The sequence below is a fragment of the Urocampus carinirostris genome, chromosome 14 (genome assembly GCF_059441175.1).
Source record: "Urocampus carinirostris isolate Australia breed hairy pipefish chromosome 14, RoL_Ucar_1.0, whole genome shotgun sequence".
NCBI lineage: Eukaryota > Metazoa > Chordata > Actinopteri > Syngnathiformes > Syngnathidae > Urocampus > Urocampus carinirostris.
The window spans coordinates 35,130,734-35,157,312 of NC_142362.1; the positions used below are offsets into that span (position 1 = coordinate 35,130,734).

Consider the following 26,579-nt stretch of genomic DNA (forward strand, 5'->3'; position numbering starts at 1 on the left):
TTGTAAGAGGAAATACTTAAACATTCAGTATGAGTAATGATGGAAACAAAACAGTCATGGCTGTTAACTGCATAACTGTTAACTTGTACGGTTTTGCCGTACAAAGTAAGTTTTTATACATTTTAAGATGAGTACGACGTACAAGGATATATGTACGGAAAAACGCAAATTTGTCAATCACATGCGTCTGCCGCCTGGGGATTTCCCATCATGCATCATTCCGAAAAAAAAAATATTTATATATATGGTGTACAATTATTTTGAATTTTGTACGGGAAAATACGAGCATGGAGCCGTGGAGGTTGACAGGTATGTAACTGTAATGTTCAGAATGTGGAAAACAAGCATGTTTTTTCATTTGCACGGTCCTAATCTTCATCTATAATATTGGTTTCATCTTAAACATGTAATTGAAAAAAGCAATTTGCATAAAAGCTTGTTTTTTTCACAATTCCACAAGGTTTACTGCAGGGGTCACCAATGTGGTGCCCGCAAGCACCAGGTAGCCTGTGAACTGTTACTGAAAATAGCTCACCCGTGATTGGTCATTGTGATTTTCCAGAATTGTTTTTTTCTAACTGTCTTGATGATTTTAGAGATTGACTGTGTCTAGCTATGTGGCTAGGACCTTGACTCAGCCTTTTGGCTGAGAGCAAGTGTCTCTGCCCCTTGGCTTTGTAGCGTATTATGATTTGACCGATAATGGATAATTGATAAAGAATATATAACAATAAACCTTACAAAATCCGACCCCCCCCCTATTTAACCCTACTTCTGTTCATTGCAACCTGGTAATAACATAATAATAATATAGTTGCAATATCAGTTGGTCTAAGACAAGGCTGCATTCTCTCTCCAACTTGATTCAACATCATCATGTCCAGAGCTCTGGAGCAACACGTAGATGCAGTCAGTATGGGGGGATACAACATCACCAACCTCCGTTCCGCTGATGATATTGCCGGATTTGCGAACAGAATACGAACAGAAACTCAGCGATCTGGTCAATCGCCTGGACAAACAATCAAGCCAGCATGAAAATCAGCACAGAAAAAAACAAAAGTAATGACCAACAATCCCCAAAGTAACACCACAAACATCACCATCAACCACAGAGAGCTAGAACCAGTCACCAAAATTAAATATATTGGAGCTGTCATATCAGAAGATGGGTCAGAACCAGAAATCATGGCCAGGATCGTTCAAACCATTGGCGCACTTGCCAGATTTAAACCCATCTGGAGGGACAACAACATGCAAGCACTGGTTACTTCCATCTTCCTCTACACTTGCAAGACATGGACTCTCACAGCAAAACTGTAAAAGAAAATTTAGGCTATAAAGAGGCCATGCTACAGGAAACTTCTGGGCATCAGCTACTTAGCCCATGTGACATATGAAACAGCGCGGAACACAATCAGAGGGCACAATGGACCCTACGAAGAACCTTTGTTAACTGTGTGCAGACGGAAACTTCAGTGGTATGGTCACACCAAAAGATCATCAGGATTGACCAAGATAATTCTTCAGGGCACAGTCCAAGGGGGCAAGAGGACAGGAAGATCGAAAAAGAACTGAGCCAACAACATTCAGGAATGGACTGGTGCCAACTTTGCCATGACCCAAGAACAAGCCAGGAACGTCAACAGTGGAGAAGGCTGTCCAGAGTTGCGTCCTCATTGATGCCTCGATGACCTACGCGGTTAACAGGATCCATGAACTGTGAGTTGCAATTACCGGTAAATAAGAACATGATAATTTGTTATTTCAGGACTACATATCAAACTGGTAGCTATTCACAAATTTCACGCTAATCTCTAACAAAAAAAAAGTAGCTCTCAGCTTCAGAAAGGTTGGTGACCCCTAGTTAACAGTATTCTATTTTAGAAATAATCTAATTCGTGGAGCATCTGTTTGATTTGATTGTAACTTTGTTCAGTAAACAAAAAAAAGGGAAAAAATAAATTGCCAATAACAACAACATCACAGAGATAGACGGCCGTGGCCGCATATATGTTTTGGCACAGGTATTGGGATCAGATATGCTGATCCCAGTGGAAAAATCCTTCTCTCATGCTGTCTCCATGGAAACAGGCAAGAGGAGGTATAGGTAGTTTTGGGCAAAGGAGAAAAAGAAGGGTCGAGGGCTGACACATCACCAGCGCACTCTCATACATGTGCTAAGTTATGTCTTTTGAGAAATCAGCCGACCTGCTATTAGGAAAGCATTATCAATCACACCCCTTTGGTGTAGTAAACCAAGAAAAAAAATCCATCCTCTTGATGAGATGGAATTTTATTACATGTGATCATGCTCTGTGCACTCTTGTGGTTTGAGAAAGCAGCTTACAGTATTGAGAGGTTAATGGGGAGGGTAATGAAGCCACTTTCTGTACATGCATGCGCATCGGAAAAGCAGCTTTGCTCGGCATGCACTCAAATATGCAATCGGTGTGCAATACTGCTAACCACCATCAACAACCACCATAAAGTCAGTGCATACACATTCACTTCTTTTTCAGACACGTTTATCTGTGTAAATTTAGTTTGAAGGAAAAATAGTATTTCATCTCATCTCTCGTCAGCTGCACCGCTTATCCTCAGTAGGGTTGCGGGGGTGCTGGAGCCCATCCCAGCTATCATCGGGCAGTGGGCAGGGGACACCCTGAACTGGTTGCCAGCCAATTGCAATAATAGTATTTTACATTTTAAATTATTTCTTTTAAAACTGTGATGGTAAAAAAGTCGCGATTGACCAGAGTATAATGTACATTTCTGGAGTGGGAAACATTTTTATCTCTAATGTTTTATGTGCGGGCAAACATACGGTAAAATCCCAAAATGACTCTTGAACAGTTAGATGTCAAGACCAGAGAAGGAGGACCCAGATGCGTAACGTTACTCACAAGTTTATTGGAATATAGAGGAAAGTCAAGCCGCTCATGGGATCGGAGCGTGTTCTGAATGCGGAAGTGGATCTTCCGGAGCGGGAGATCGTAGCGTAGTTAAACAGAAAAACAGGTCGTAAGCCGGGGCGGGAGATAGGAACGTGGTCGGGCTAAAAAAACGGGTCGTTAGCCGGGACGGGAGATCAAAATGTGGTCGGGGTCAAAAAACGGGTCGTAGCAGGAGACAGACAGGGAAATTAGGAACGGACGAGTGGAAAACGGGTGACAAAACGGGACAGACGGGAGTCAGAGTCAAAAATGCTTGCCTTGTGAAAACAGAGGTTCGCTGACAGACAGACAACAAGCGAGTGAAAGGACTGAGCTTAAACAGGACGGGGAACCAATCAGGTAATCAGCTGCAGCTGGCACCAAACGAGCGGGCACAGGTGAGTGTAATGAGTAATCATGACATAAGAAAGTTCAACCCATCTACTAAATCAGTGGATTGTAACTAATATGGCTTGAGGACACACCAGCCCACCAAAGTGACAAGCCGCGACCCAAATCAAGAAAAAAATTCCATATCTCATACGTATTGAATGAAAGGATTGTGGGGTTTTAACCAGGGATGGCCGAATAAATTAACATTTGTTTTAAAAAACTATACAAAATGACCAGCAAAACCAAAACAACTTTAAGTAATGATATTCCATTTAATGCTCAATTAGCTGCATTTTTAATTAAATCCAAAGCTCTTCACTTCAGTGGCACAAGTAATACTTGTATATGCACTGCTGTTTCTGCATTTGTCGATGTTCAACATGTTTAGACAAACTGCATGAATCTTTTTGATGGTCTGCAAGTTTAAATGACTCATTTTTTTAGCATTATTTTGCCAAGGCAAAGGCCCAAAACCCCACTGAAAACATGTATGCGACCAACTTTTGGAAACACTACTATAGAAAACAATAGCACCCTTGCGTGCGTGTTCTCTTTTTACATTCAACCAATTGGATATTTTTTGATAGTGACTCATTCACAATTGACCAAACGTTTCCTTTTTGGAGAAAAACCTGAAGACTTACCACCTGAAAGTCACAATCCACAGCCTCAGATAGTCTGCTCATTCAACAGTTTTTGTGAAAAGTATCATCATGTTTTCTCTTTACCTCTGTTCCATCTGATCACTTTAAAATATGTCTTGCAATGCAAAAGTGTAGCAGATGGACGTACGGTTAAGAGCATTGATGGATTATGTGTTCATTTTACCTCTGAAAAGAGATAGGTCGCATGCTGAAAAATCCGTGGGTCCCAAAAGAGATCTATGGGTCCCCAAAATTTAGTGTTATCGGGGTTGAAATTGTAAATCGGTGACAAATATATAATATATTGTTGTAATATATTGTATAATATATACAAATATATAATATATCACAGATAATTGGTAATACAAAGCAGTTATCACTTCAGATTTTTCAGTTCACAATATTGTACATTATGCAAAATAATATTGCCGAAATATTAATCTATATATTCATGCAGTTTTAATCATCACAGTTAATTGGTAATACAAAGCAGTTATCACTTCAGATTTTTCAGTTCACAATATTGTACATTATGCAAAATAATATTGCCGAAATATTAATCCATATATTCATGCAGTTTTAGTCATCACAGTTAATTGGTAATACAAAGCAGTTATCACTTCAGATTTTTCAGTTCATATATTCTTCGTAGTTTGCTGTCCCGCCACAGTTGTAATGCCTTCTCAAGGTCCAATCCATTATCATCCTCCTCATAACGTAACCAGGAATATAATTTAGTCCATTTTGGAAGAAAAGTCCTTTTCTTGCTAGGAGTATTCTTTTGTTTACTTTCTTTTGTCGAATCGTTCACTTCAACACACGTGTGTTTTCCTGCCTCCGCGATCTTTCGAAGAATTTCTCCGCCGTTTTTTCGTGCCAGAATTATTGCCGTTGTTATTACTTTCTGCATTATGTTAAACTTATTACTGACACTGCAGAAATTACCAATTTTGTGTTGATTTTACTTAGTCTTCCCCTTCCCTCGACGACAAGCACCACAACAATGACGTAGTCTCGAAGCAGCGAGATCTTGTTTGCCGAGATCTGCGTGCAGACGAAAACTCGAACCGCGAGACCAAAACAACAATGGCGGATCTGCCTGACGAAAAGTTTGGAGTGCGGTAAATCCTTGTTAAAAAAAAAGTAATCGGATAATAATGGCAATTTTGGGTCAAAAAAGTTGCGTCCTTGTGACGCACGTTGATTTGACACTATGCGTCCCCAGAAAAAAATGATGCGTCTAGGACGTAGGGACGCGGGCAAACGAGAACACTGCGTGTTTATCAGGAGGAAGGTGTGTGGGAGATTGTTGGATGTGAATGTACTGAAAGGTGAAGCTGGTGGAATATCTGACCACTATCTAGTGTAGGGGTCGGGAACCTTTTTGACTCAAAGAGCCATAAAAGCAAAATATATTAATTTTATTTTGGGAGAGAGCCACATCATATATTATGAGACAAATTTACTAAATTGCTAAACCCGTGCCCCAGACAAAAGCTTAGTCTTCAGCACATTTATTTTTGATGGTTTGATAAAAATTATGAAAAGAGAATAATGCCAGAATCCGTGTCCCAAAATCAACAAACATACCACTTTAAACTTGTCTCTTTCTTGCAATTACTCAAGATCGGTTAAACTCATTTTGACCCTTTTGTGCATACATATTGGTTTCAAAACCAGATGCAAGCAGTTATTTTGTAAAAACGTCACAACATTCTGCAAACAGGGAGCCTGATGTGCTTACCTTTGGCGCAGACGGCGTGGGGCGAGAAAAGGGAGGGAGTGCTTGCACTTTTTGCATAACTCCACCCATCCCTCCCACTCACCCAATCAAATAACTTTAAATTCTCTTCCGGTGTTTTGGCATATTTACAGTTTGTTCTGTGGATTTCATCATAAGGTATCTGAACACTAAACACAGATTATATAGTGAGCTTTTATATAAAGGATTCTTTAGCGTTGTACAGCCAAAACGAGTTTTTTTTTTTGTTTTTTTTTTTGGGTGTGACACCTTGACTGTAAATTGTAGTGAAAAATGTGCCCTATATATTCTGCGAAGTACTGCATAGTAATTCAGCTTTGGTTTGGCTTCGCGTGTATCTGAACAGGATTAATGGCTCAAGTTTTAAACGAGATGGAGAAAATTTGCATGCAATCAAATTTGTCTCTGGGCCACAGGTACTCATAGAAAGCCATATATGGCTCGCGAGCCATAGCTCCCGGACCCCTGATCTAGTGGAAGCAAAATATACACTGTGTGGTATGTAACAGGATTATGGAAAGTTAGTCCATGTGAAAGAAGAAGTGAAAATCAGTGTATAAGGGTATAAGGGAAAAATTAGGGAGAATTTTGAGATGTTGAGCAGGGGGATCTGTGGAGGGATTGGATGAAGAGTGGGAATGTCCAAAGCAGGTATGTGGAGTGTGCAAGTTTTGTGGATGCGTAAGAAAGGGTAGTAAGTGGTGGAATTATAATGTTAGAGCAGCAATTGTGGAAAAGAGAAAAGCATTTGTGGAATGGTTGCAGCGTGATGAATAGGAAGTATAGGAGATCCAAAGAATGACAATAAATTGTAAAAGTAATTGGGTAAAGCAAGTGGTACGATATGCAAAAAAAGGCAGCAAATGAAATATGGGGGAGAAAGTTGACTGAGAGTTTTGAGGAGAATAAAGAGATGTTTAGGAAGAAGGTGAAGAGGATAAGGAAGGGGGAGACAGGTCAGCAGGAGAGTGTGAAATATCAGAATGGCAGAGGGTTGGTAAAAGGGAAAGAGGAACACTAAAAATGGGATGAGTATTTTAGTGAGCTGTTAAATGTAACTGATGAGAGGGAGGCATGTAATGTCCCTGTGGGTGGTGGACAGATGCTTTTGTTTGGTGAATTGAATGAGAGGCAGATTGTGACAGAGAAGGAGAAAGCAGCAGTTCGGCCAATAAATGAAGAGAAGTCTGCTGGGTTGGATGGATGCATGGTAGAGCATACAGTATAAGGAGAGGTGGTGAATCCGTGATAGTGTGGCTTCTTTGGTTGTTGAATATATGTTTCGTGCTTGGATTAGTACCAGAGGACTGGCGGACTGCATGTGTGGTTTTCTTATACAAAGGGAAAGGTTATAGGCTGGTGTTTAGTAATGTGAGAGATATAAGTCTGTTAAGTGTGGTGGGAAAGCTTTATGGTAGGATTATAATTGGAAGAATAAGGGATAACGTAGAAGGAGTAATTGGGAAGTGTTGGTTTAGAAGAGGAAAGGATGTACAGATCAGACTTTTACAGAGAGGCAATTGTGTTAAAAGTTTATAGCGAAAGAAAGAAAGGTGTATTGGGCATTTATGGATTCAGAGAAAGCATATGACAGAGGCATTGTGGCAAGTGTTGAAGATATATGAGGTGGGTGGCAGGTTGCTCTGTGCTGTACAACGCTTGTATGAAGATAGCAGAGCTTGTGTGAGACTGGGGAGTGAAGTGACTGAGTGGTTTCCGGTAAGAGTGGGTTTGAGCCATGGGTGTGTAATGTCACCCTAGCTGTTCAATTTGTATGGACGGAGTGGTGTGTGAGGATTATGCAAGAGCAGTGAGAGCAGGTATAAGGTGTAAGGGTGGGTTGCATTTAAGTCAGCTGTTGTTTGCAAATGACACTGCTTCGGAAGATGACTCTGCAGCAGGATTGAGAGCTTGGTAGTGGAGTTTGATAGAGTGTGTTCAAGAAGTGGTGAGGTAGGTGGATTAGAGATTTTGTAGAATGGTGTAAAGTTTCAGGAGGTAGATGGTTTTAAGTATTTGGGTTTGTATGTGGCAACAGGTGTTGGTTTGGAGGGACATGTGAAGAAGAGGGTACATGTAAGGTGCAAGGCAATGGTGTGCTTAACTGATTGTTCAAATGTAAAGATCTGCAAATGGATGGAAAGCGAGGATTGTATGAAGGTGTAGCGCTACCAAGAGTGATGTATGGCTCAGAGGCGTGGTGTTAGAGAGTAAATGAGCGTAGTAGGTAAAATGTCTTTGAAATGAGATGTTTGCCCAGTATGTGTGGAATGACAGAACTCGATAGGTTAAGGTATGAAGAAGTTCGGAGAAAAACTGGTGAGGTGAGAGCTTGCTGAGAGGGTTGATGAAAAATGAAAATGTTTTGAGATGGTTTGGACATATAGAAAAAATAGATGAAAGCCTTTGACTGAGTATGTAGTCCGGAGCATGTAGTGCAGAAGTGGTTGGAAATAGAATGTGAGGAAAGCCCAAATATTGTTGGATTGATGGGATGAAACGTGCTCTGGATGTGAGGTCAGTTAATTTATTGAATGCAAGAGTGCATGCATAGATGTGAATGGCGAAGGATAGTTAAGAATGACTAATATTGATGCATATAATACGGAGGGGGTAAACCAGTGTATGCTGCCGGGCCTCTCTGATCATAAAGGGTTGCATCCCTTGTTGTGGTGTGGGCTTAATGTTCGGTTGCAAGTTGGGAAGAGCGAAGTTGAATGAATGATTGGTGAATGTGAGTTTGTTCTTGACTTTAGCCACCTCCCACTATGGCTTTGGTATATTGATTGATTGATTGATTGATTGATTGATTGAAATGCAAAAAACACTTCATGTAGTCCTGTTACTCCTCTCACCAGTTGGTTTGACTTGCTACCCTATGGTAGGCACTAAAGTTCCCTTATAGGGTCTAACAGGGCCATCAACATCCTAAAATAAGCTCACATGAATTTAAATGGATATATCTTGCCTACGTTTAGAAAGATAAGTATTTATATCTTATTTATCGACCTTTTTGGGAAACGTGTTGCTGCTAAAAGTTTTTGCACGATATTCATTGCATTATTGTTAGGATGCACTTACAACTTAGACCAATCTCTAGCCACTACCCTGTAAATATTTTTTATCCAGACAGTATTTTTCTCTTTTTAGTCTTCGCTACACATTTATCCTGCCATGTATAATCTTGTGGTAAACAATGTTTACTATGTTGTTGTCAATGACAATAAAGACAATTCTAATTCTGATTGTAAAATGATCTGAAAATGGCCGACACCAGGGGCGATTTTAGGTTCAGAGCTTTCAGGGTGCTGAGGACTCAGAGCATCTTAAGTCTCTCCCTTTCCACCGACAACCGCATACAAACTCTTTAAGTTATTAAAAATAATAATTTAGTCATTTCAATAAATGACAAAAAATTGTTATGAATGAATGAATTTGGGGGTGGCTGAGCAGACCCCAAACAAAAGGCGCTGGTTACGACCGTGGCCAACACTAATTAATTTGAATAGTTTAATACATTTATATCTATATCAGATTTATTTTTTCCTCATTTTTTGTATTGAGTACACAACTTGGTCATCGCAAACTCACATTTCATCATTTGTGCAGTTTCTTATAAAAAAAATGCCACGGTGACATGGAATTCCCCTAAACTCTTAAACAATAACCCTTGAAGATGACAAAAAAAACTATGATCGTGAAGGTAGTAGCTTTCCACTTTGTTGCAGTGAGAAAAAATGAAATGATCCCCTCTCGAAACCACCACATTCTTTCGTCTCCTCTTTTACAGTACTATACCCCTTTAAACACTCGTGGAGTAGTCCATTCCATTAAAAGGGGTTTTTGTTCCTGTTTGATTCAATTTTAACACTTTAAACATTCAACCAGCTCTATAAGAAAACAGAAAATTCCTTACATTGTTAAGGTTTGAAAATATACCGTATTTGGTTGGAAAATGGCTCGTTAAATTAGGTTTGAGATCTGGCAAAAAAAAAACGTTCACCCCTTTCGGGCTACTCTATTAATAGCATCAGCTGTTGCAATACAAAGATGAGCTACTCGACGTATTGTTCCGCAGATGTGTGAAGTCTGACTGCGGCACAAAATCCAGACGCCCTGAGAAATAACCGTCCTCATTCCACTTTGAGGACTTTTGGTATAATTATTGTTTCGTCCCCGAAACACCTACCGGTAAGTGGCTGTGTTGTCTGGAGGAAAATTACAGCGAGATGAGACTTCTGTTTTTTTTCTTGTTTTTATTTTGCGACAGGGTAATGTTGCTTTCAATTCCTGTAAATGTTCTGGGGAAAAACTGATTCTAACTGCCGTACCACTTACTTAACTATGCAGGACGCTTTTTGCAATAACACTGTGTGCCTATTTTTTTGCGGAAATTGCATTCGCACTGTGAACTCGAGGAAAACGTCGGAGCCACCACTACGTTTTTACATTGCTTCCCGACATGCTTTTGTACATTGTCGAAGAAAAAGAACTACACGGCATGGGGCCCAGGACTTGTCATTATTGACATCGACGGGGGGCGGGTGTGGGGATGCTGCTTAGTTTGCCCCTCCTGCATTAGAAGGAATCCTCAAAACTGACAAGAAACACGGACTGGCCAATCACTTGCAGAGGGAACATAGATATTCTTGTTCATTTAATCATAGGATGAGATCATTCAGAAGCAACAGTGGGCAGGCGCACAGAATACACGGATCAGTTCGACGGTGGTCTAAATGCAGGTTAAGATATCCTGGAGTATTCGGGTACCCATTGGTTGTCATAGCATCCTGAGGATTCGAATATCAATACCCTATAACACTCAATTTGGGTTACACGAGGGCGTGAATGTGTGTAAATGGTCGTTGATGATCAAGTGTGCATTTGAATGCGGGCTAGTACTTTATGTAATGCCAGGTTTTGCTACATTTCTTTTGATATTAAACAGAGCTCTACAAAAAAATATTATGCAAATTAGTTATTACATGTTAAGAAATGCACATAGAGATGTTTGATACCGTAGTCCCTCGTTTATTGCAGTTCACAGCGACCAGAATCCCCCGCGAAACATGAAAATCCCCAAGTCACGTCACCCCAAAGCCCCTGAGGGTCAAACTTACCTCGAGAGTTCGTCCTTACCGGCTGGGAGTATACAACTGTAACAAAATAACAACAGTAGATCTACAAATAAAATCACAATATTGGAGTTCATCAAATGGTCTTTTTTTGCATTACAGATGCCACCCGACTTGCGTACATTTGACTCGCGGATTCCGGCAGACACGATCATTTTTTTCGGGATGTCGAAAAATATCCGAACATTTCTGTAAGATAGATTTTGTTTTTTGTGCGCATTTTTCAGAGTAGAGGACAGTTCTGTAGTGCTTCTTTCCGCCGCGTGGAGCTGTGAAAGGTCACCCAGCAGCCACACTGAAGAAGAAATCCGGCTTCTACTTCCTGGTTCGTGTGCAATCATAACAACGTGACTGTATCGTTAGCGCGCTCAGAACTTTGATATTTTTAATGTTAAATATCTTGTGCATCCATTCAATATGGTTGGTGTAAAGTGTAAGGAAGAGGCGAGCCGTTTCTTTTGAAACGGTAGTGGAATAAGAAAGCTGGATGCATTTGAGAAAATGGTCCCAACGCTTTTTTTGGGCCACTTTTACCATGAAGGAGGACCTCTTGACGTGCAAGTCCCAAGAGTCAGTAAAATCTCACTTTATTTATTTTTTATAGAGCATATTATTTTATTAAATGATTATTTTTCAGAACAAAACAATACAGGTTAATTATACAAGCCTTAAACATACTTGTATAAACCATAGACAAACAGAATATAGCACTGAAGCAACATATGAACAAATTCAAACGATAGTCCGGAACCTAACTCATTCGCAGGTCGGGCATCGTCTTTATACAAAGCTTCTCATTTTAGTGCAAGAAAGCGATTTGTAGCGCGGCTGCTAGCTGCACGCTAACATTGGGTATCATAGGCCGGACCTGCGGCACTGCTATTGCTTTAACTCCGGCCGCTGTTTAGGTCTCTTTTCGGACTCCATAATAATCTACGGAGCATCCGATGCTGATCACCATTTCTTTGTGCTCTTCTGACAATTTTAGAGTCAGATGTATTTGATGATTTTTTTTTTTTCAATGTAACGAGCCACCGAAATACTAGCTGTACTTGTTGATGTGCATCGTAGTTTGTCTTGATGGACACATTGACTTGTGTCCCTATGTGACTGAAAAGCATACACCAGTCTGTGCCAGTTGCACGCACAGAAATTCACGCCCACCGAACACACAAAGCCCTCCCTAACCTGCGCCAGTGATGCTGTGTGCTGTCTGCTGCAAAACACAATGCACGATCCGTGACATCTGGCTTGAAGATAAAATAAGGGCCACAGTAATCTTCTCTGTGACTATTTACATTTTAGTGAATGCAAAGCTGAAACGCAGAAATCCGTTGGTTTGGTCCAAAGTATATATAGCAAAGTTTCAACTAAAATTTACACTCGCTGTGTTACACTAACAAATTCCATTTTAGCTGTACGCCTCCAAAAAATCCTTTATGTGGAAGCTCATTAAACATCCTACGGTATGTACACTGTTGAGACACCTTATGATGTAAAACCACAGAACACAGTGTAAACATTTGAAAAGGCCAGCCGAGCACCTAGAGCAATGTGATTGGGTGAGCGGTAGGGAAGCCGCAAATCTCTGCACTTATAGCTCACTCCCCTAAATACATCCATGTCCTTCTCGTTTGCAGTATTTTGTGACATTTTTCCAAACAAACTCTGCTCGCTCCTTGTTTTGAAACCATTATTTACAACAAAAATAACGGTCAAAATGGTCTTCAACGATGTTAAAGACCCATTGTGTCATATTTGGCCACTAGATGGCACTGTGTTGTCTAGTGGAGTGTGTTGTCGAGGGAGAGCCAGTGCCACAAAGCACAGCGTGGCGGCAGAATGCCAGACAAACATGGTGGCGTCCTAAGTGGGGATTCCACTGTGTAAAGGAAATACACATTTCTTGACCTATGATTTTTTTTAAATAAAAATTTAAATTTGTGTGATAGTTCATGTATTTTTGCCTAGTATTCATATCAGTGTCGATTGTATTTTTTTTTCACTGAATGAAAGTCTTTTGTACCACTTGGTGGCACTAAATATGACACACAGTCCCTTTAAGTAACTCTGAGAGGGAGACAAGTGGTATATTTGTTGACATGGGACACAGGCTCTGGCATTTTTATTGTTTCATAGATTTTATCAAATAATCAACCGTCCCACAGTGAAATAAAATTTAGATGAAGAATAGCTTTTGTCTAGAGAGCGGATTCGGTGGTTTACTTTATTTGATCTTAAGATATATGGTTGGGCTCTCAAAAAAAAAAAATTGCTTTCGACCATTGGTGTAAATGAACTTGGTTTAGCTACAATATTTTTTCACTTTGCGCTTAACAGAGCTCTACAAACATTTTTTTACATAATTAGTTTTCACATTGTTAGAAATACACATGGGGATATTTGATCAACGGCCTAGTTTGCATGGAAGGTGGGGACATGTCCCCACTAATATCGAGCAATCATTTTGTCCCCACCATTATCATAATAATAATAATAATAATAATTTCCTTTGTATTGTCATTCTTTGTAACAATGTACACAGAACGAAATGTCGATACACCTGACCCGTTGTAGCGAGTCGATGCAGCCGCAGCCAACAGAGGGCGCCGCCATTATACCAATTAGGTATGTCTCGGCCGAGGCGCGAACCAGCGACCTCCCAGTCTCAAAGCGGGCACCCTTCCATCTAGGCTACTGAGCTGGTCATGTGATCACATCGACAATGCCATGTGTCCCCACCAATACCAAGACCCAATGTACACCCTTGTATTTTATAATTTTTTTTTCAAGGGAACAGACACTTTCTATTTTCTCCAAGCATAGTGTATTGTAAACTTAATTTCATTAATAGAATGATCAGAATTCAGAACACTTTAATCAGATATCTGGTGTTCACACTTGTCCAAATGGTTTCTTTATTTGTATGTTATTCCTTGTTAAACCACGCCCTGTTCCCATGCGCTGCCCAACATTTGTTACTGGTGATGCACAACCAAATATATGCATTATATCCAACCTGTTTATTCCAGTATTTTAGTTTATAGTTCTAAAATTGGCTTTTCGCAAGCATATATAGTACCAACACATTTCCTTCATTTTGCAAGCCAATGTACTAATCCGGGCAGCACGGCGGCGCAGTGGTTAGCGCGTGTGCGGCACAGTTCTGAGGTCATAAGATCGAACCTCCTGTGTGGAGTTTGCATGTTCTTCCCGTGCTTGCGTGGGTTTCCTCCGGGCACTCCGGTTTCCTCCCATATTCCAAAAACATGCATGTCCGGTTAATTGGCCGGTCCAAATTGTCCCGAGGTGTGAATGAGCGAGCTAATTGTCTGTCCCTGTGTGCCCTGCGACTGGCTGGGAACTAGTTCAGGGTGTCCCCTGCCCGTTGCCCGAAGATAGCTGGGATGGGCTCCAGCACCCCATGCGACCCTACTGAGGATAAGCGGTGCAGATAATGGATGGATGGATGTATATATATATATATATATATATATACTCTGGTTCCTGAGATGAAAATGGCCACAAGAAAACAGCCGATACTGAAGGCCGATGTACTGTAATCCCTTGGTTATGGGGACAAGAACCTCACACGAAATGTGAAAATATGCCATGTCAGGATGCCCATTCATGAAAGCCACCAGGGGTCAAATTTACATCGACATGACATCTTTACCGACTGAGATTGTACGACTGTAACAAAATGACAACTATAGATCCAAAAATACAGGGAGTGCAGAATTATTAGGCAAATGAGTATTTTGACCACATCATCCTCTTTATGCATGTTGTCTTACTCCAAGCTGTATAGGCTCGAAAGCCTACTACCAACTAAGCATATCAGGTGATGTGCATCTCTGTAATGAGAAGTGGTGTGGTCTAATGACATCAACACCCTATATCAGGTGTGCATAATTATTAGGCAACTTCCTTTCCTTTGGCAAAATGGGTCAGAAGAGGGACTTGACAGGCTCTGAAAAGTCAAAAATAGTGAGATATCTTGCAGAGGGATGCAGCACTCTTAAAATTGCCAAGCTTCTGAAGCGTGATCATCGAACAATCAAGCGTTACATTCAAAATAGTCAACAGGGTCGCAAAAAGCGTGTAGAAAAACCAAGGCGCAAAATAACTGCCCGTGAACTGAGAAAAGTCAAGCGTACAGCTGCCAAGATGCCACTTTCCACCAGTTTTGCCATATTTCAGAGCTGCAACATCACTGGAGTGCCCAAAAGCACAAGGTGTGCAATACTCAAAGACATGGCCAAGGTAAGAAAGGCTGAAAAACGACCACCATTGAACAAGACACACAAGCTGAAACGTCAAGACTGGGCCAAGAAAAATCTCAAGACGGATTTTTCTAAGGTTTTATGGACTGATGAAATGAGAGTGAGTCTTGATGGGCCAGATGGATGGGCCCGTGGCTGGATCGGTAAAGGGCAGAGAGCTCCAGTCCGCCTCAGACGCCAGCAAGGTGGAGGTGGGGTACTGGTATGGGCTGGTATCATCAAAGATGAGCTTGTGGGGCCTTTTCGGGTTTAGGATGGACTCAAGCTCAACTCCCAGTCCTACTGCCAGTTTCTGGAAGACACCTTCTTCAAGCAGTGGTACAGGAAGAAGTCCGCATCCTTCAAGAAAAACATGATTTTCATGCAGGACAACGCTCCATCACACGCATCCAAGTACTCCACAGCGTGGCTGGCAAGAAAGGGTCTAAAAGAAGAAAAACTAATGACATGGCCTCCTTGTTCACCTGATCTGAAACCCATAGAGAACCTGTGGTCCCTCATCAAATGTGAGATTTACAAGGAGGGAAAACAGTACACCTCTCTGAACAGTGTCTGAGAGGCTGTGGTTGCTGCTGCACGCAATGTTGATCGTGAACAGATCAAAGCACTGACAGAATCCATGGATGGCAGGCTTTTGAGTGTCCTTGCAAAGAAAGGTGGCTATATTGGTCACTGATTTGTTTTTGTTTTGTTTTTGAATGTCAGAAATGTATATTTGTGAATGTTGAGCTGTTATATTGGTTTCCCTGATGAAAATAAATAATTGAAATGGGTATACATTTGTTTTTTGTTAAGTTGCCTAATAATTATGCACAGTAATAGTCACCTGGACACACAGATATCCTCCTAAAATAGCTAAAACTAAAAAAGCCCCACTCCAACTTCCAAAATATTCAGCTTTGATATTAATGAGACTTTTGGGTTCATTAAGAACATGGTTGTTGTTCAATAATAAAATTAATCCTCAAAAATACAACTTGCCTAATAATTCTGCACTCCCTGTAAAAACACATAACAAAAAAATTGCAGTTAAATTAATGGTCTTTATTGTCATCAAACAAAAGTAAAATAAAATTGTAGCGCTTCTCCTTTTAGTTTAAGAAAGCAATTTAGAGAGCGGCTGGCTAGGTGCATGCACGCATGCATGCAATATCTTTGAGTTGTTCCAAGTCACCGCAATGATTAAAATACAACCTTCTGGTGTGTAGCGGTTTCCCATGAGTTTTAGTTCCAGGTCATCCGTTTCATGGGTAATGGATCTGGCGTTGGTGAGATGCAAGTGTTGCTTGTGAGAGTTGTTTCATAGCCCAGCCGTTGCAGTAGGCCCAACCTGCAGCACCACAATTGCCTTCTCTTCTGACACCATTTCAGTCCCTTCTCGGACCTGATAACAATCCACGGAGTGTGGTTTATTGCGCTGTTCTGACTTTCCTGATTTGCTGATTTACAGTGCATCCGGAAAGTATTCACAGCGCTTCACTTTTTCCACATTTTGTTATGTTACAGCCTCATTCCAAATTGTATTAATTTAATCTCTTATCTAAAAATTCTACACAAAATACTCCATTATGACAATCTGAAAAAGTTTTTTTTTTACTTTTTTTGAATTTATTAAAAATAGAAAACTAAGAAATCACATTTACATAAGTATTCACAGCCTTTGCCTCGAAGCTCAAAATTGAGCTCAGGTGCATCTTTTTTCCACTGATCACCCTTGAGATCTTTCTACAGCTTAATTGGAGTCCACCTGCAGTAAATTCAGTTGATTGGACATGATTTGGAAAGGCACACACCTGCCTATATAAGGTCTCACAGTTGAGTGTGCATGTCAGAGCACAAACACCAAGCATGAAGTCAAAAGAACTGTCTGTAGACCTGCGAGACAGGATTGTCTTGAGGCACAAATCTGGGGAAGGATACAGAAAAATTCCTACTGCTTTGAAGGTCCCAATGAGCACAGTGGCCTCCATTATTCGTAAATGGAAGACATTTGGAACCACCAGGACTCTTCCTAGTCCTGGCCGGCCTTCTAAACTGAGCGATCGGGGAAGAAGGGCCTTAGTCAGGGAGGTGACCAAGAACCCGATGGTCACTCTCTCAGAGCTCCAGCATTCCTCTGTGGAGAGAGGAGAGCCTTCCAGAAGGACAACCATCTCTGCAGCAATCCACCAATCAGGCATGTATGGTAGAGTGGCCAGACGAAAGCCACTCCTTAGTAAAAGGAACATGGAAGCCCGTCTGGAATTTGCCAAAAAGCACCTGAATGACTCTCAGACCATGAGAAGCAAAAATCTCTGGTCCGATTAGACAAAGTTTGAACTCTTTGGTGTGAATGCCAGGCGCCATGTTTGGAGAAAACGAGGCACCGCTCATCACCAGGCCAATACCATCCCTACAGTGAAGCATGGTGGTGGCAGCAATATATAGAGATATCCTAGATGAAAACCTGCTCCAGAGGGCTCTTGAGCTCAGCCTGGGGCAAAGGTTCATTTTTCAGCAGGACAACAACCCAAAGCACACAGCCAAGATCTCAAAAGATTGGCTTCAGAACCACTCCGTGAATGTCCTGAAGTGGCCCAGACTTGAATCCGATCGAACATCTCTGGAGAGATCTGAAAATGGCTGTGCACAAACGTCTCCCATCCAACCTGATTGAGCTTGAGACTTATTGCAAAGAAGAATGGGCAAAACTGACTAAAGATAGGTGTGCTAAACTTGTGGGATCATATTCAAAAAGACTTGAGGCTGTATTTGCTGCCAAAGGTAGTTTAACAAAGTATTAAGCAAAGGCTGTGAATACTTATGTAAATGTGATTTCTTAGTTTTCTATTTTTAATAAATTCAGAAAAAGTAAAAAAAAAAACTTTTTCACATTGTCATAATGGAGTATTTTGTGTAGAAATTTGAGATAAGAGATTAAATTAATACAATTTGGAATGAGGCTGTAACATAACAAAATGTGGAAAAAGTGAAGCGCTGTGAATACTTTCCGGATGCACTGTAAGTGTTCCATTTCCTTTTCATTTGCAACGAGCTGCTAAAAGCTAGCTACTGCCGTTTGTTTTGGGTGGACCCATTGACTGTGCGCCCTCCTACATATGCGGGCATGCCCACCAAACACACACACACACACACATTCAGCCTGCCACAGTGATATTATTGCCTGTCTGCTGCAGAACACAATTCACTATGCGTTGATATCAATGACAACAAAGACAATTCAAAGTACAAAGTAGCGAGGGATTCATTTTTATACGCAAACATTTTGTGTCACTGTTGGTCCAAATCTAATCAAACTTTTCTGATTGTAGCCAGAGTATGTCATACTTGACCAATGATATGGACAATAAATACCTCGTTATTGACATTGATTCTGGCCTTAAAAAAAAGAACAAAGCCGGATTTTTTTTTAGATAAATAGATAGATAGATAGATACTTTATTCATCCCCGTAGGGAAATTCACACTTCCAGCAGTCTACCCCGTTGTTTATTAACAGATGAACATGATGCCCTAGGGGTGCTTGTAGCGAAGTGGATGACGTCACGCCAGTCCAAAAATTCGACACTCCTGCGGCAGATGGAAAACTTTTCTTTGTGAAAATCCAGGGATACACCACCTCGTGTTAGCAAGTCCGCCTCCTCTCCGATTCCCCCCGGCTTTCGTGTCTCTGTTTAGCGGCGTTGAAGCCGGATTGCTCCGGGTAGCTCCGGGTGGCTACACGTTAGCATCCGGAATGCTAAACGTGAGCCACGTTTCCGCAAAACACAGCAACTGCGCTCCCTGTGCGCTTCGATGTTTTCCACCAGCACTCGATGATCTTATTTGGTCGTGAGTTCGCATTTACCATGATTACGGATGGTACCGAAGACTTATAACGCCGCTAGCCGCTTCGCTAGCTCCGGCTCTTCCTCCACGATAGGCCCCTTAATCATGCCGGCACGAGAATTATTCAGGGCAAGGAGTGGAAATTCCTTGAATACACACATTTCTTGTGCGTTAAAACCCATGTCCATAGGATAGAAGTAATCCATAGTGTAGTTGTCAGAACGGGAAGAAAAAACACCGAAGATAGGAGCAGACAATAAAACAATAGGGCAGCTGCTGGAAAAGGCAGCCGCTCGTGGCAGCGCCGCTTTGATTTGTATTAAGTCAAGATTGCATGGGTGTAAAACTTTTTTTTTTCTTTGTTCCATTATTGTTCCAAATTCTTTAACGCTCCATCATGATTGTCAACCAAACCAAATGTTATGCTCCATTCGTTATCATTAAAGAACTGATTGGGACATAATTAAATATCTTTAGAAAAGGTTATTTGAACTGAAAAAATAATTGATCTTTCATCATGAACGACATTCAGAAAATGGGCGATTATTTAAAGTTGAAAATGTTAGGATTTGGATTATTTCTAAGCCAAAAGATCTAAATGGTTATTTGATTATCAAAATAATTGGCAGTTATTTTTGACAAAAATAATTTAGTTGGCATAGCTCTTGTACTACTTGAACTACCTTAACAAAAATTCTCATGCTAATTTTCTTGCAAAGTTTGAGGTTACTAGTTCTGCAACAAATGTTTGGAAGATTGATGTTTATTGGTCCTTCTTCAGCTGTAATAAATTATAATTACTGCCGAAATACTGTAGATTTGGAGATAGTTGGATGAAAAAAAAAAAGTTTAAGTCATGCACGATTATCATCAGTGAAGACTGATGTTCACAATAATATACAGTGTTCCAGCTGGCTTTCCTACCATTGCCAACATCAACAAGAAGTAAATACCAGAGATCGTTGTGTAACAATCCTAAAGCCAACTTCTGTGGGAACTGTCATAATAGTGTTTCTCCAATTGTATTTATGTATTTTTTTCATTTATTTTTTTATTATTTTTAAATGAAGACATGACTGGGATTAGGTTAAAGCCAGTATATCTTTGTCTTCCACTTGGTATCACTATATGATTTTGTTTGGAATAAATCAAGTCATGTATATTTGTATACCCCTTAATCAATAGAAGTCTCAAAGGGTTGTACAGACCAAACTATTACAGACTACAGATTATTATTACACCATCCCCTGAAAACCTACATGAGGGCAAGGAAAGACTCAAAACCTAGTAAGTAAAGAAACTTTGAGATGGGACTGCACATGAGGTAATGCCCCTTCCAGGATGACCAGGCTGCAATGCATGTTGCAATACAAAGACATTGTCAACATAAAATTTAGGTAATTTATAAGCTATATAATATAAGTGTGTTTAAGCCTAGATTTAAACAGTTCCACTGAGGTTGCAGATCGAATCTCAGAGGAAAGCACTCCACGGCACCAGGGTACGAATGACGAACACTCTTGAACATGCGGATCTTTTCTTCGTGACTCTTAAAGTGACTAACAATTGCGTATTCATTTTGGCTAACTTTTCGGATGCCAAAATCAGGCTAACTGGGGCGCATAGAACATAACATTGTTCACAAACTGACTGATTTTTACTTTTCCTAAAAAAAATGTGAAAAAAAATTCAAGTACCGTTTCAGCATGACAAAAAGTGTGCTAGCACACAGATGTCCTCAGCTCTGTGAATGTGAGACTCTGGCTTTTGCATCGCAAGATGAGATGGATAAGAACATGTTGTATTGAGCAGTTTAGGGTTTTTATTGCAATATAACAAACGAAACAGATCAAACATAATATTCTAGTTCTTGTGAGCACAGAATAAGGCTGTAATGGTTTATCAAGTTCTCTTTCAAAATGGTTTACTCATTTGTATACCAAAGGGGTTCAATACAGAAGTTAGTTGAAAATTCCCTAGGCACCAGCTGCATACGAGTCCTTGGTGGTTTGATGAAAATGTAGAGACTAAATAAAGGGATACATTATGGTTACAAGTGAAAAACAAAATAGTAAATAAATCCACTCAAATATATGGAAAATCACAAGTTGCAATTATTAATATTAATTGATTGACTTAATTAAGGTATTGATGTGATGATTTAAAAGAAGGTCACAGTTACGAATATTTGCATTGATTCATTTCAATATTCTAACAAATGAAAGGTCAAATGGCACATAGAAGTACAACTTCTGCCTGCAAGAAAGGGTCCAAAATGCTCCACTCATTACTCATACTTACTGGTAGATTTCGAAAGGAAGGAAACCTTCCTTCCTTCCATTGTACAGACAAGGATAAGATGGCCTTCTACCAGCTAGCAGCTGCTTCCCAAATGCCCGTAAGCTTTCTCATATGTATCCGGGGGTATTGATTGATTATTGGTATGTAAACTGAATATATTGGTACAAAAGCCCATTCTTCCACTTGAAATGTTACAATAATGGTCCTCATTGTAATATTGACGACATAAGGGTCTAAATCAGTATTTCTTGACCTGGTTTTTGATCAAACCCTTGGGTTTTGGTGAGTCAGATTCAGTGGTTTGTTGGCGACTGTCCTGCGAAAGTGGTCGGACAAACATGTGCGACATAACTTTGCCAAATTTTCCCCTCATGAAACTGCAAAAGCAAGACCAAAGATGTGTCTAGAATCCGTGAAAAGTCGGTTCCCATGGATATTAAACAAGCCCTTGCCGCGCACTTGCAATATGTCACAAAAGTGAGTACACCCCTCACATTTCTGCAGGGATTTCAACGTGGTTTAATTGAACGGCACTGAAGAAACATCACTTTGACACGATGATGCTAGTCTGTGTTAAGCTCATAAAGCAGTGTAAATTAATTTTCCCCCTCGAAAAACTCAAAATATAGCCAGTAGTAGCTAAACTCCTGGTAACAAAAGTGAGTACTAAAGTTAAAGTTCCTGAAGTTCAATATTTTGTGCGGCCAATATGATTTTGCAGAACCACTTTAATCCTCTTGGCCATGGACTTCACCAGAGCCTCACAAATTGCCACTGGAATGCTCTTCCACTCCTCTACGACAACATGACAAAGCTGGGAGATATTCAATATCTTGTGCTTCTCCACCTTCCGCTTGAGGATGCCCCAAAGATGTTCTATTGGGTTTGCTAAGTCTTCCAACAAATACTTCCTTGCACGAGCCTTATTTCCAGAATTGGTGAGAAAGCCATTCTCAGTTGAATATGAGGCAGCAGAAGTCGATGACAAATACCTTGATGAAATCAGAACCAGGTTCAAAGGCAATAATTCAGAACAACGACACTCAAGCCGTTTTGGTTTCAGCAAATGCAAAAGTATCCAGTTATTCCCAAGGAAGCCCTGGAGTATTCTGTACCATTTTTTTAACAACATATCTATGGAGACAATCTTTTTCAAAAATGCTTGTCATAAAAAAACATGAAAAGTAACAGACTTTAGTGTGAAAATATCATGAAAGTAGCACTTGCCAAGGTGAAGGCTCGCATACCTGAACTGTTTCCCCAATGCAACACTAAAAGTTTAACTTATTAGGAGTTTTTTAATTTATTCTGAGTCATTGCACTATGTTGGTTTTGTTCTGCACAGTTTTATTTATTCCCCCCACTTTGCATACAATGGCACTGAAGTGGAAAAATACCAAAATCCTGGGATTAGGATATATAATGGATGTCTATTCGTACAAAAAAAATGTACATACCATGTTTTGTGTAGAGTATGTTGTTGGTTCCGCAATGCAACAACATATAAATCACAATGCCATTTCGAACATCTAAATGTTTTCACATACTGGGGGAATAAGGTTGGGCTGAATTGTGTTTTCTCGCCCCAAAAAACTTTCCACTGTTTTCAAATATATTTCAAAAAATGCACAAAGAAAGGTCTAGAACAGCGGTGGCGAACACGTGGCTCTAGAGCCGCATGCGGCTCTTGGCCAATAAGAATCGCTCTCTTTGCTTCATCATATTTTCTATATACTGTGGCTCTTTGCCATGTTTCATGTTTAGTTTTTTTGTGTGTGTATTGAGGGTGGGAACTTTCCTTGAAATCAACACAAGAACAATACTTAGTGTATTGTAAGGAGAGGAGTGTGTTATGGAAAATAATATGTTTTTAATTGTGTGTGTTTGTGTGTGTCTGTCTGTCATGGCAGGTCAGTGTGTGGTGTGGCTCTTTGACTTTCACAGTTAAGAATTTCGGCTCTTTGTGTCAAACTTGTTCGCCCTCCCTTGTCTAGAAATTGAAAAAAGGAAAAATCAAGAATTAATACCGGTAAATAAATCCATAATTTGGACAGTGTGTATTATTTGACTCTTAGATGTTGCTGTGTTGTAAATTACAATCGCAAGGAATAACACAAACTGCGGAGACTTAAAGGGATCATTTTGCTTCTCATTTTTGCCAAGTCTTTTTATAAAGAAAAAGAAAAAGGCAGAAAGAAAAGAGGAAAAATTATATAATGGAAAAAGAGGACAAAAGCTCAGACCAGCTCAGTAGCCTAGAGGGTAAGGCGCCCGCTTTGAGACTGGGAGGTTCGGGTTCGCGCCCCGGCCGAGTCATTCCTAAGACTTAAAAAGTGGTCGGCGGCGCCCTCTGTTGGCTGCGGCTGCATCGGCTCGCTACAACGGGTCAGGTGCAATCGACATTTCGTTCTGTGTACATTGTTACACAGAATGACAATACAAGGAAATTATTATTATTATTAAAAGAAAGAACAAAGGAGAAAAAAATAAGGACACAGAAAATTTGACAAAAAAGAAAAGAAATAATGGAAAAAGGATAAAGATTAAGGACAAAATGAAAAAAATTAAAAGTATTTGTTTTGGGGTGCACCCTTAGCATCAAGATGGCAAACAATTGGCCCATGTTATGTAAAATAAGAGCAAATCTCTCTACCTAGAATATTTATCATCCTTTATGTATTTTTGCTCATTTTTTAAAACAAAAATACATTTTTAATCATTTTTTACCATTAGGAGGTTCTGATTAACACTCAGTCCCTTTAAACTTTCATATTGAGGTGGGGGTCCCAAACTGTCATCCCGTGGTCCACAATTGGCTGCGAGTTTGAGACCACTGAATAGTCCAAAGAAAGAACTGGCATAGTATGCAATCTCCTTTGCCAGGTGTCCAATTTTAAAAACAGAATAATATCACCTGAATGGAGTTAGGGTTCTTAAGAGCCCAAAGTCATACTGCACACCCTGTAACATAAAACTTATAAAGTTGTTGTGTGAGAATTAATAGTCCAGCAACTCCTTATGCCCTATTGCCTCACATTTGTTCATACCCTCTTTTTGTCCCTCGGTTCGCCTCAAACATCTCCTTTTTGGCATTCTGCTAAATTGCGCCTTGGAATGACACATATTGAAGTTTGACTGTCATCTTTGGCAGATTAATTGCCACCATATGGGACTGCGGATGGCACATGTGCCACCATTCCTTCAGACGACAAGTGGCAAATGCGCGCCAAGTGTTATGCTTAGTCGCGCACTAGATGGTTTAAACGAGTACAATGTGAAGTTGGTAAATCATTTTGAAATGCAAACTGTGGACACATTCAGGGACAAATTGAAACTTTTGAGATAGAATTGTGGATCCCAAATGAGAGTACTTGAGATTTTAAATAAAAAATAAAAAAAGTAAGACTATCCATATGAAAATTACTTCCTTTAAATATTCAGGGCCTTACGGGTGCTGGCATCATGTAAAAGGCTTGAATTTTAATGCTGGGTTTTCAAGTATTAAATAGTGCTTGAAAATGCTTGAAACTGTTGCCATGTTTCACAACAAGTGACTTCGCTTTGCCATTGCCTTTCTTCTTTCCTCCTGATTGACAGCAGCCAGCATTAGTTTGTACGGGATTTTTCAATCGGTGAATTACGTATCAATTATCGCCATTTATTATGCCCCATGCAAAAAAATAAGGTAACGTTTTCCAGTGGTGAATTTTTAAGGGAAAAACTTAAAATGTAAACTACATATTGCTGTCATTTTACACCTAAATAGGGAGAAATTTGTATTAAAAATATTTACAAATGTATTCAAGGTTTACTTAAGATCTAGAAATCATGTCTTGATAAATGCACAAAAACAGATTAAAAACCACATATGTACATTTCAGATGTATTTGTCGATCTGTAAAATACATGATTAGCAGCAGATTTTTTCTTTTAATGTAATGGACAAAAGTGTTCAAAAAGTGTACTTAAAAAGTATACAAACCCTGTATATTGAATAAAATATGTATTCCAGGGAGATTGTAAACACAATGAAACATATACTTTGGCTAAATTTAAAACGGTTAAATCCAAAATAATAGTAACTACTTGAGTTAATTTGTTGAAAATAACCAGGATGAGTCCCTGTTTGAACAACTGTAATTTTTTTTTTTTAACACATAATCACAGATGATTAAATATCTTTTCTGCACACCACATTTATTCACAAACAATGGATACAAATAGATTTCCTGTTTGGCATTTAATGTGTTAACAATTTCTTCATTTTAACAGTTGCTAGATGCAGCTTTACATCTGAACAAGATTCTCTATAAACCTCACAACATAAAAAATTTCAAGTAGGAGATATGAATAAAAATATGCTTGGCTCAATTGTCATACTGCTTTGAAATAAATAAAAAGAAATACTGAAGCTGAGAAAATACATGAAACCAGACTGGACATCGGCTCTTTTACCCCTTAACTGTCCTCTAGTGGTGGAAAGGAGCATTTGGTATTTATTTTAAAAATCATAACTTTTGATAGAGATGAGCTAGAGACTTGCTTTTTCTTGACATTCTCAGAATTATACCGATGGCCAGATTAAATCACCCAACAGGACTGATAAAGCTAAGATGTTTGACATACCTGGCATACAGTCTTTCTGAAAATGACGTTTACGGTTAATATTTGTGGAAAAAACAAAAGTTTGCCAAAGTCTGCTTTTTTACAAACTTTTTCTGCCCAGTTCTGTTTAAATGACAATGGTTTATCTACTTTGGGGGAAAAAAATACGATTCATGTCCAAGCGGTCAATAAGTGTAATCAGAAGTTTGTCTGCAACTTTTGAGGCATATTCACCGTGTCACAGTGGGTTAAAACTTTTTTTTATTTTTTCATTTGAACGTCTGCATCGAGACAGGCAACATTAGTTTTATGAGGAGTCTGAAATACCTTCAAGGCATTCCCATTAATTTTGATGAAGGATGATTTTGTATCTAATTGTTTAGTCTTATATCCATCTATCTCAAAGCATAACTACGATTCCCCCCCCCCCCCCCCCCCCCCCCCCCCGGCTCTGATATCCCTTTGAACTTAGAATCATTTTTTTTTCTGAAATACCATTAATTTGTGGGTTCATAATTATTATTAATGTGTTTGAAAACACAACTATGCCATCAATACTAACGTGTAGCCACCCGGAGCTATTCCGGCTTCAGCGTCGCTATACAGAGACACGAAAGCCAAGGGAATCGGAGAGGAGACGGACTCGCTAACACGAGGTGGTGTATCCCTGGACACAAAATGATTTCCATC

The 26,579-nt window shown here is 39.8% G+C and overlaps 1 protein-coding gene across 2 annotated transcripts in view; it reads left to right on the plus strand.

The window, feature by feature from the left end:
* The first annotated feature begins 9,787 nt into the window (after nucleotides 1-9,787).
* Nucleotides 9,788-26,579, plus strand: part of mrasa (muscle RAS oncogene homolog a) — a 31,702-nt gene continuing 14,910 nt past the window's right edge. Inside the window, exons 1-2 of one of the 2 annotated variants that reach the window (XM_088352162.1) lie at nucleotides 9,788-9,926; nucleotides 11,098-11,195. The gene's annotated coding sequence lies outside the window, so the exon portion shown is untranslated. The remainder of the gene's footprint in view (nucleotides 9,927-11,097; nucleotides 11,196-26,579) is intronic. The other variant, XM_088352161.1, reaches the window with a different exon arrangement.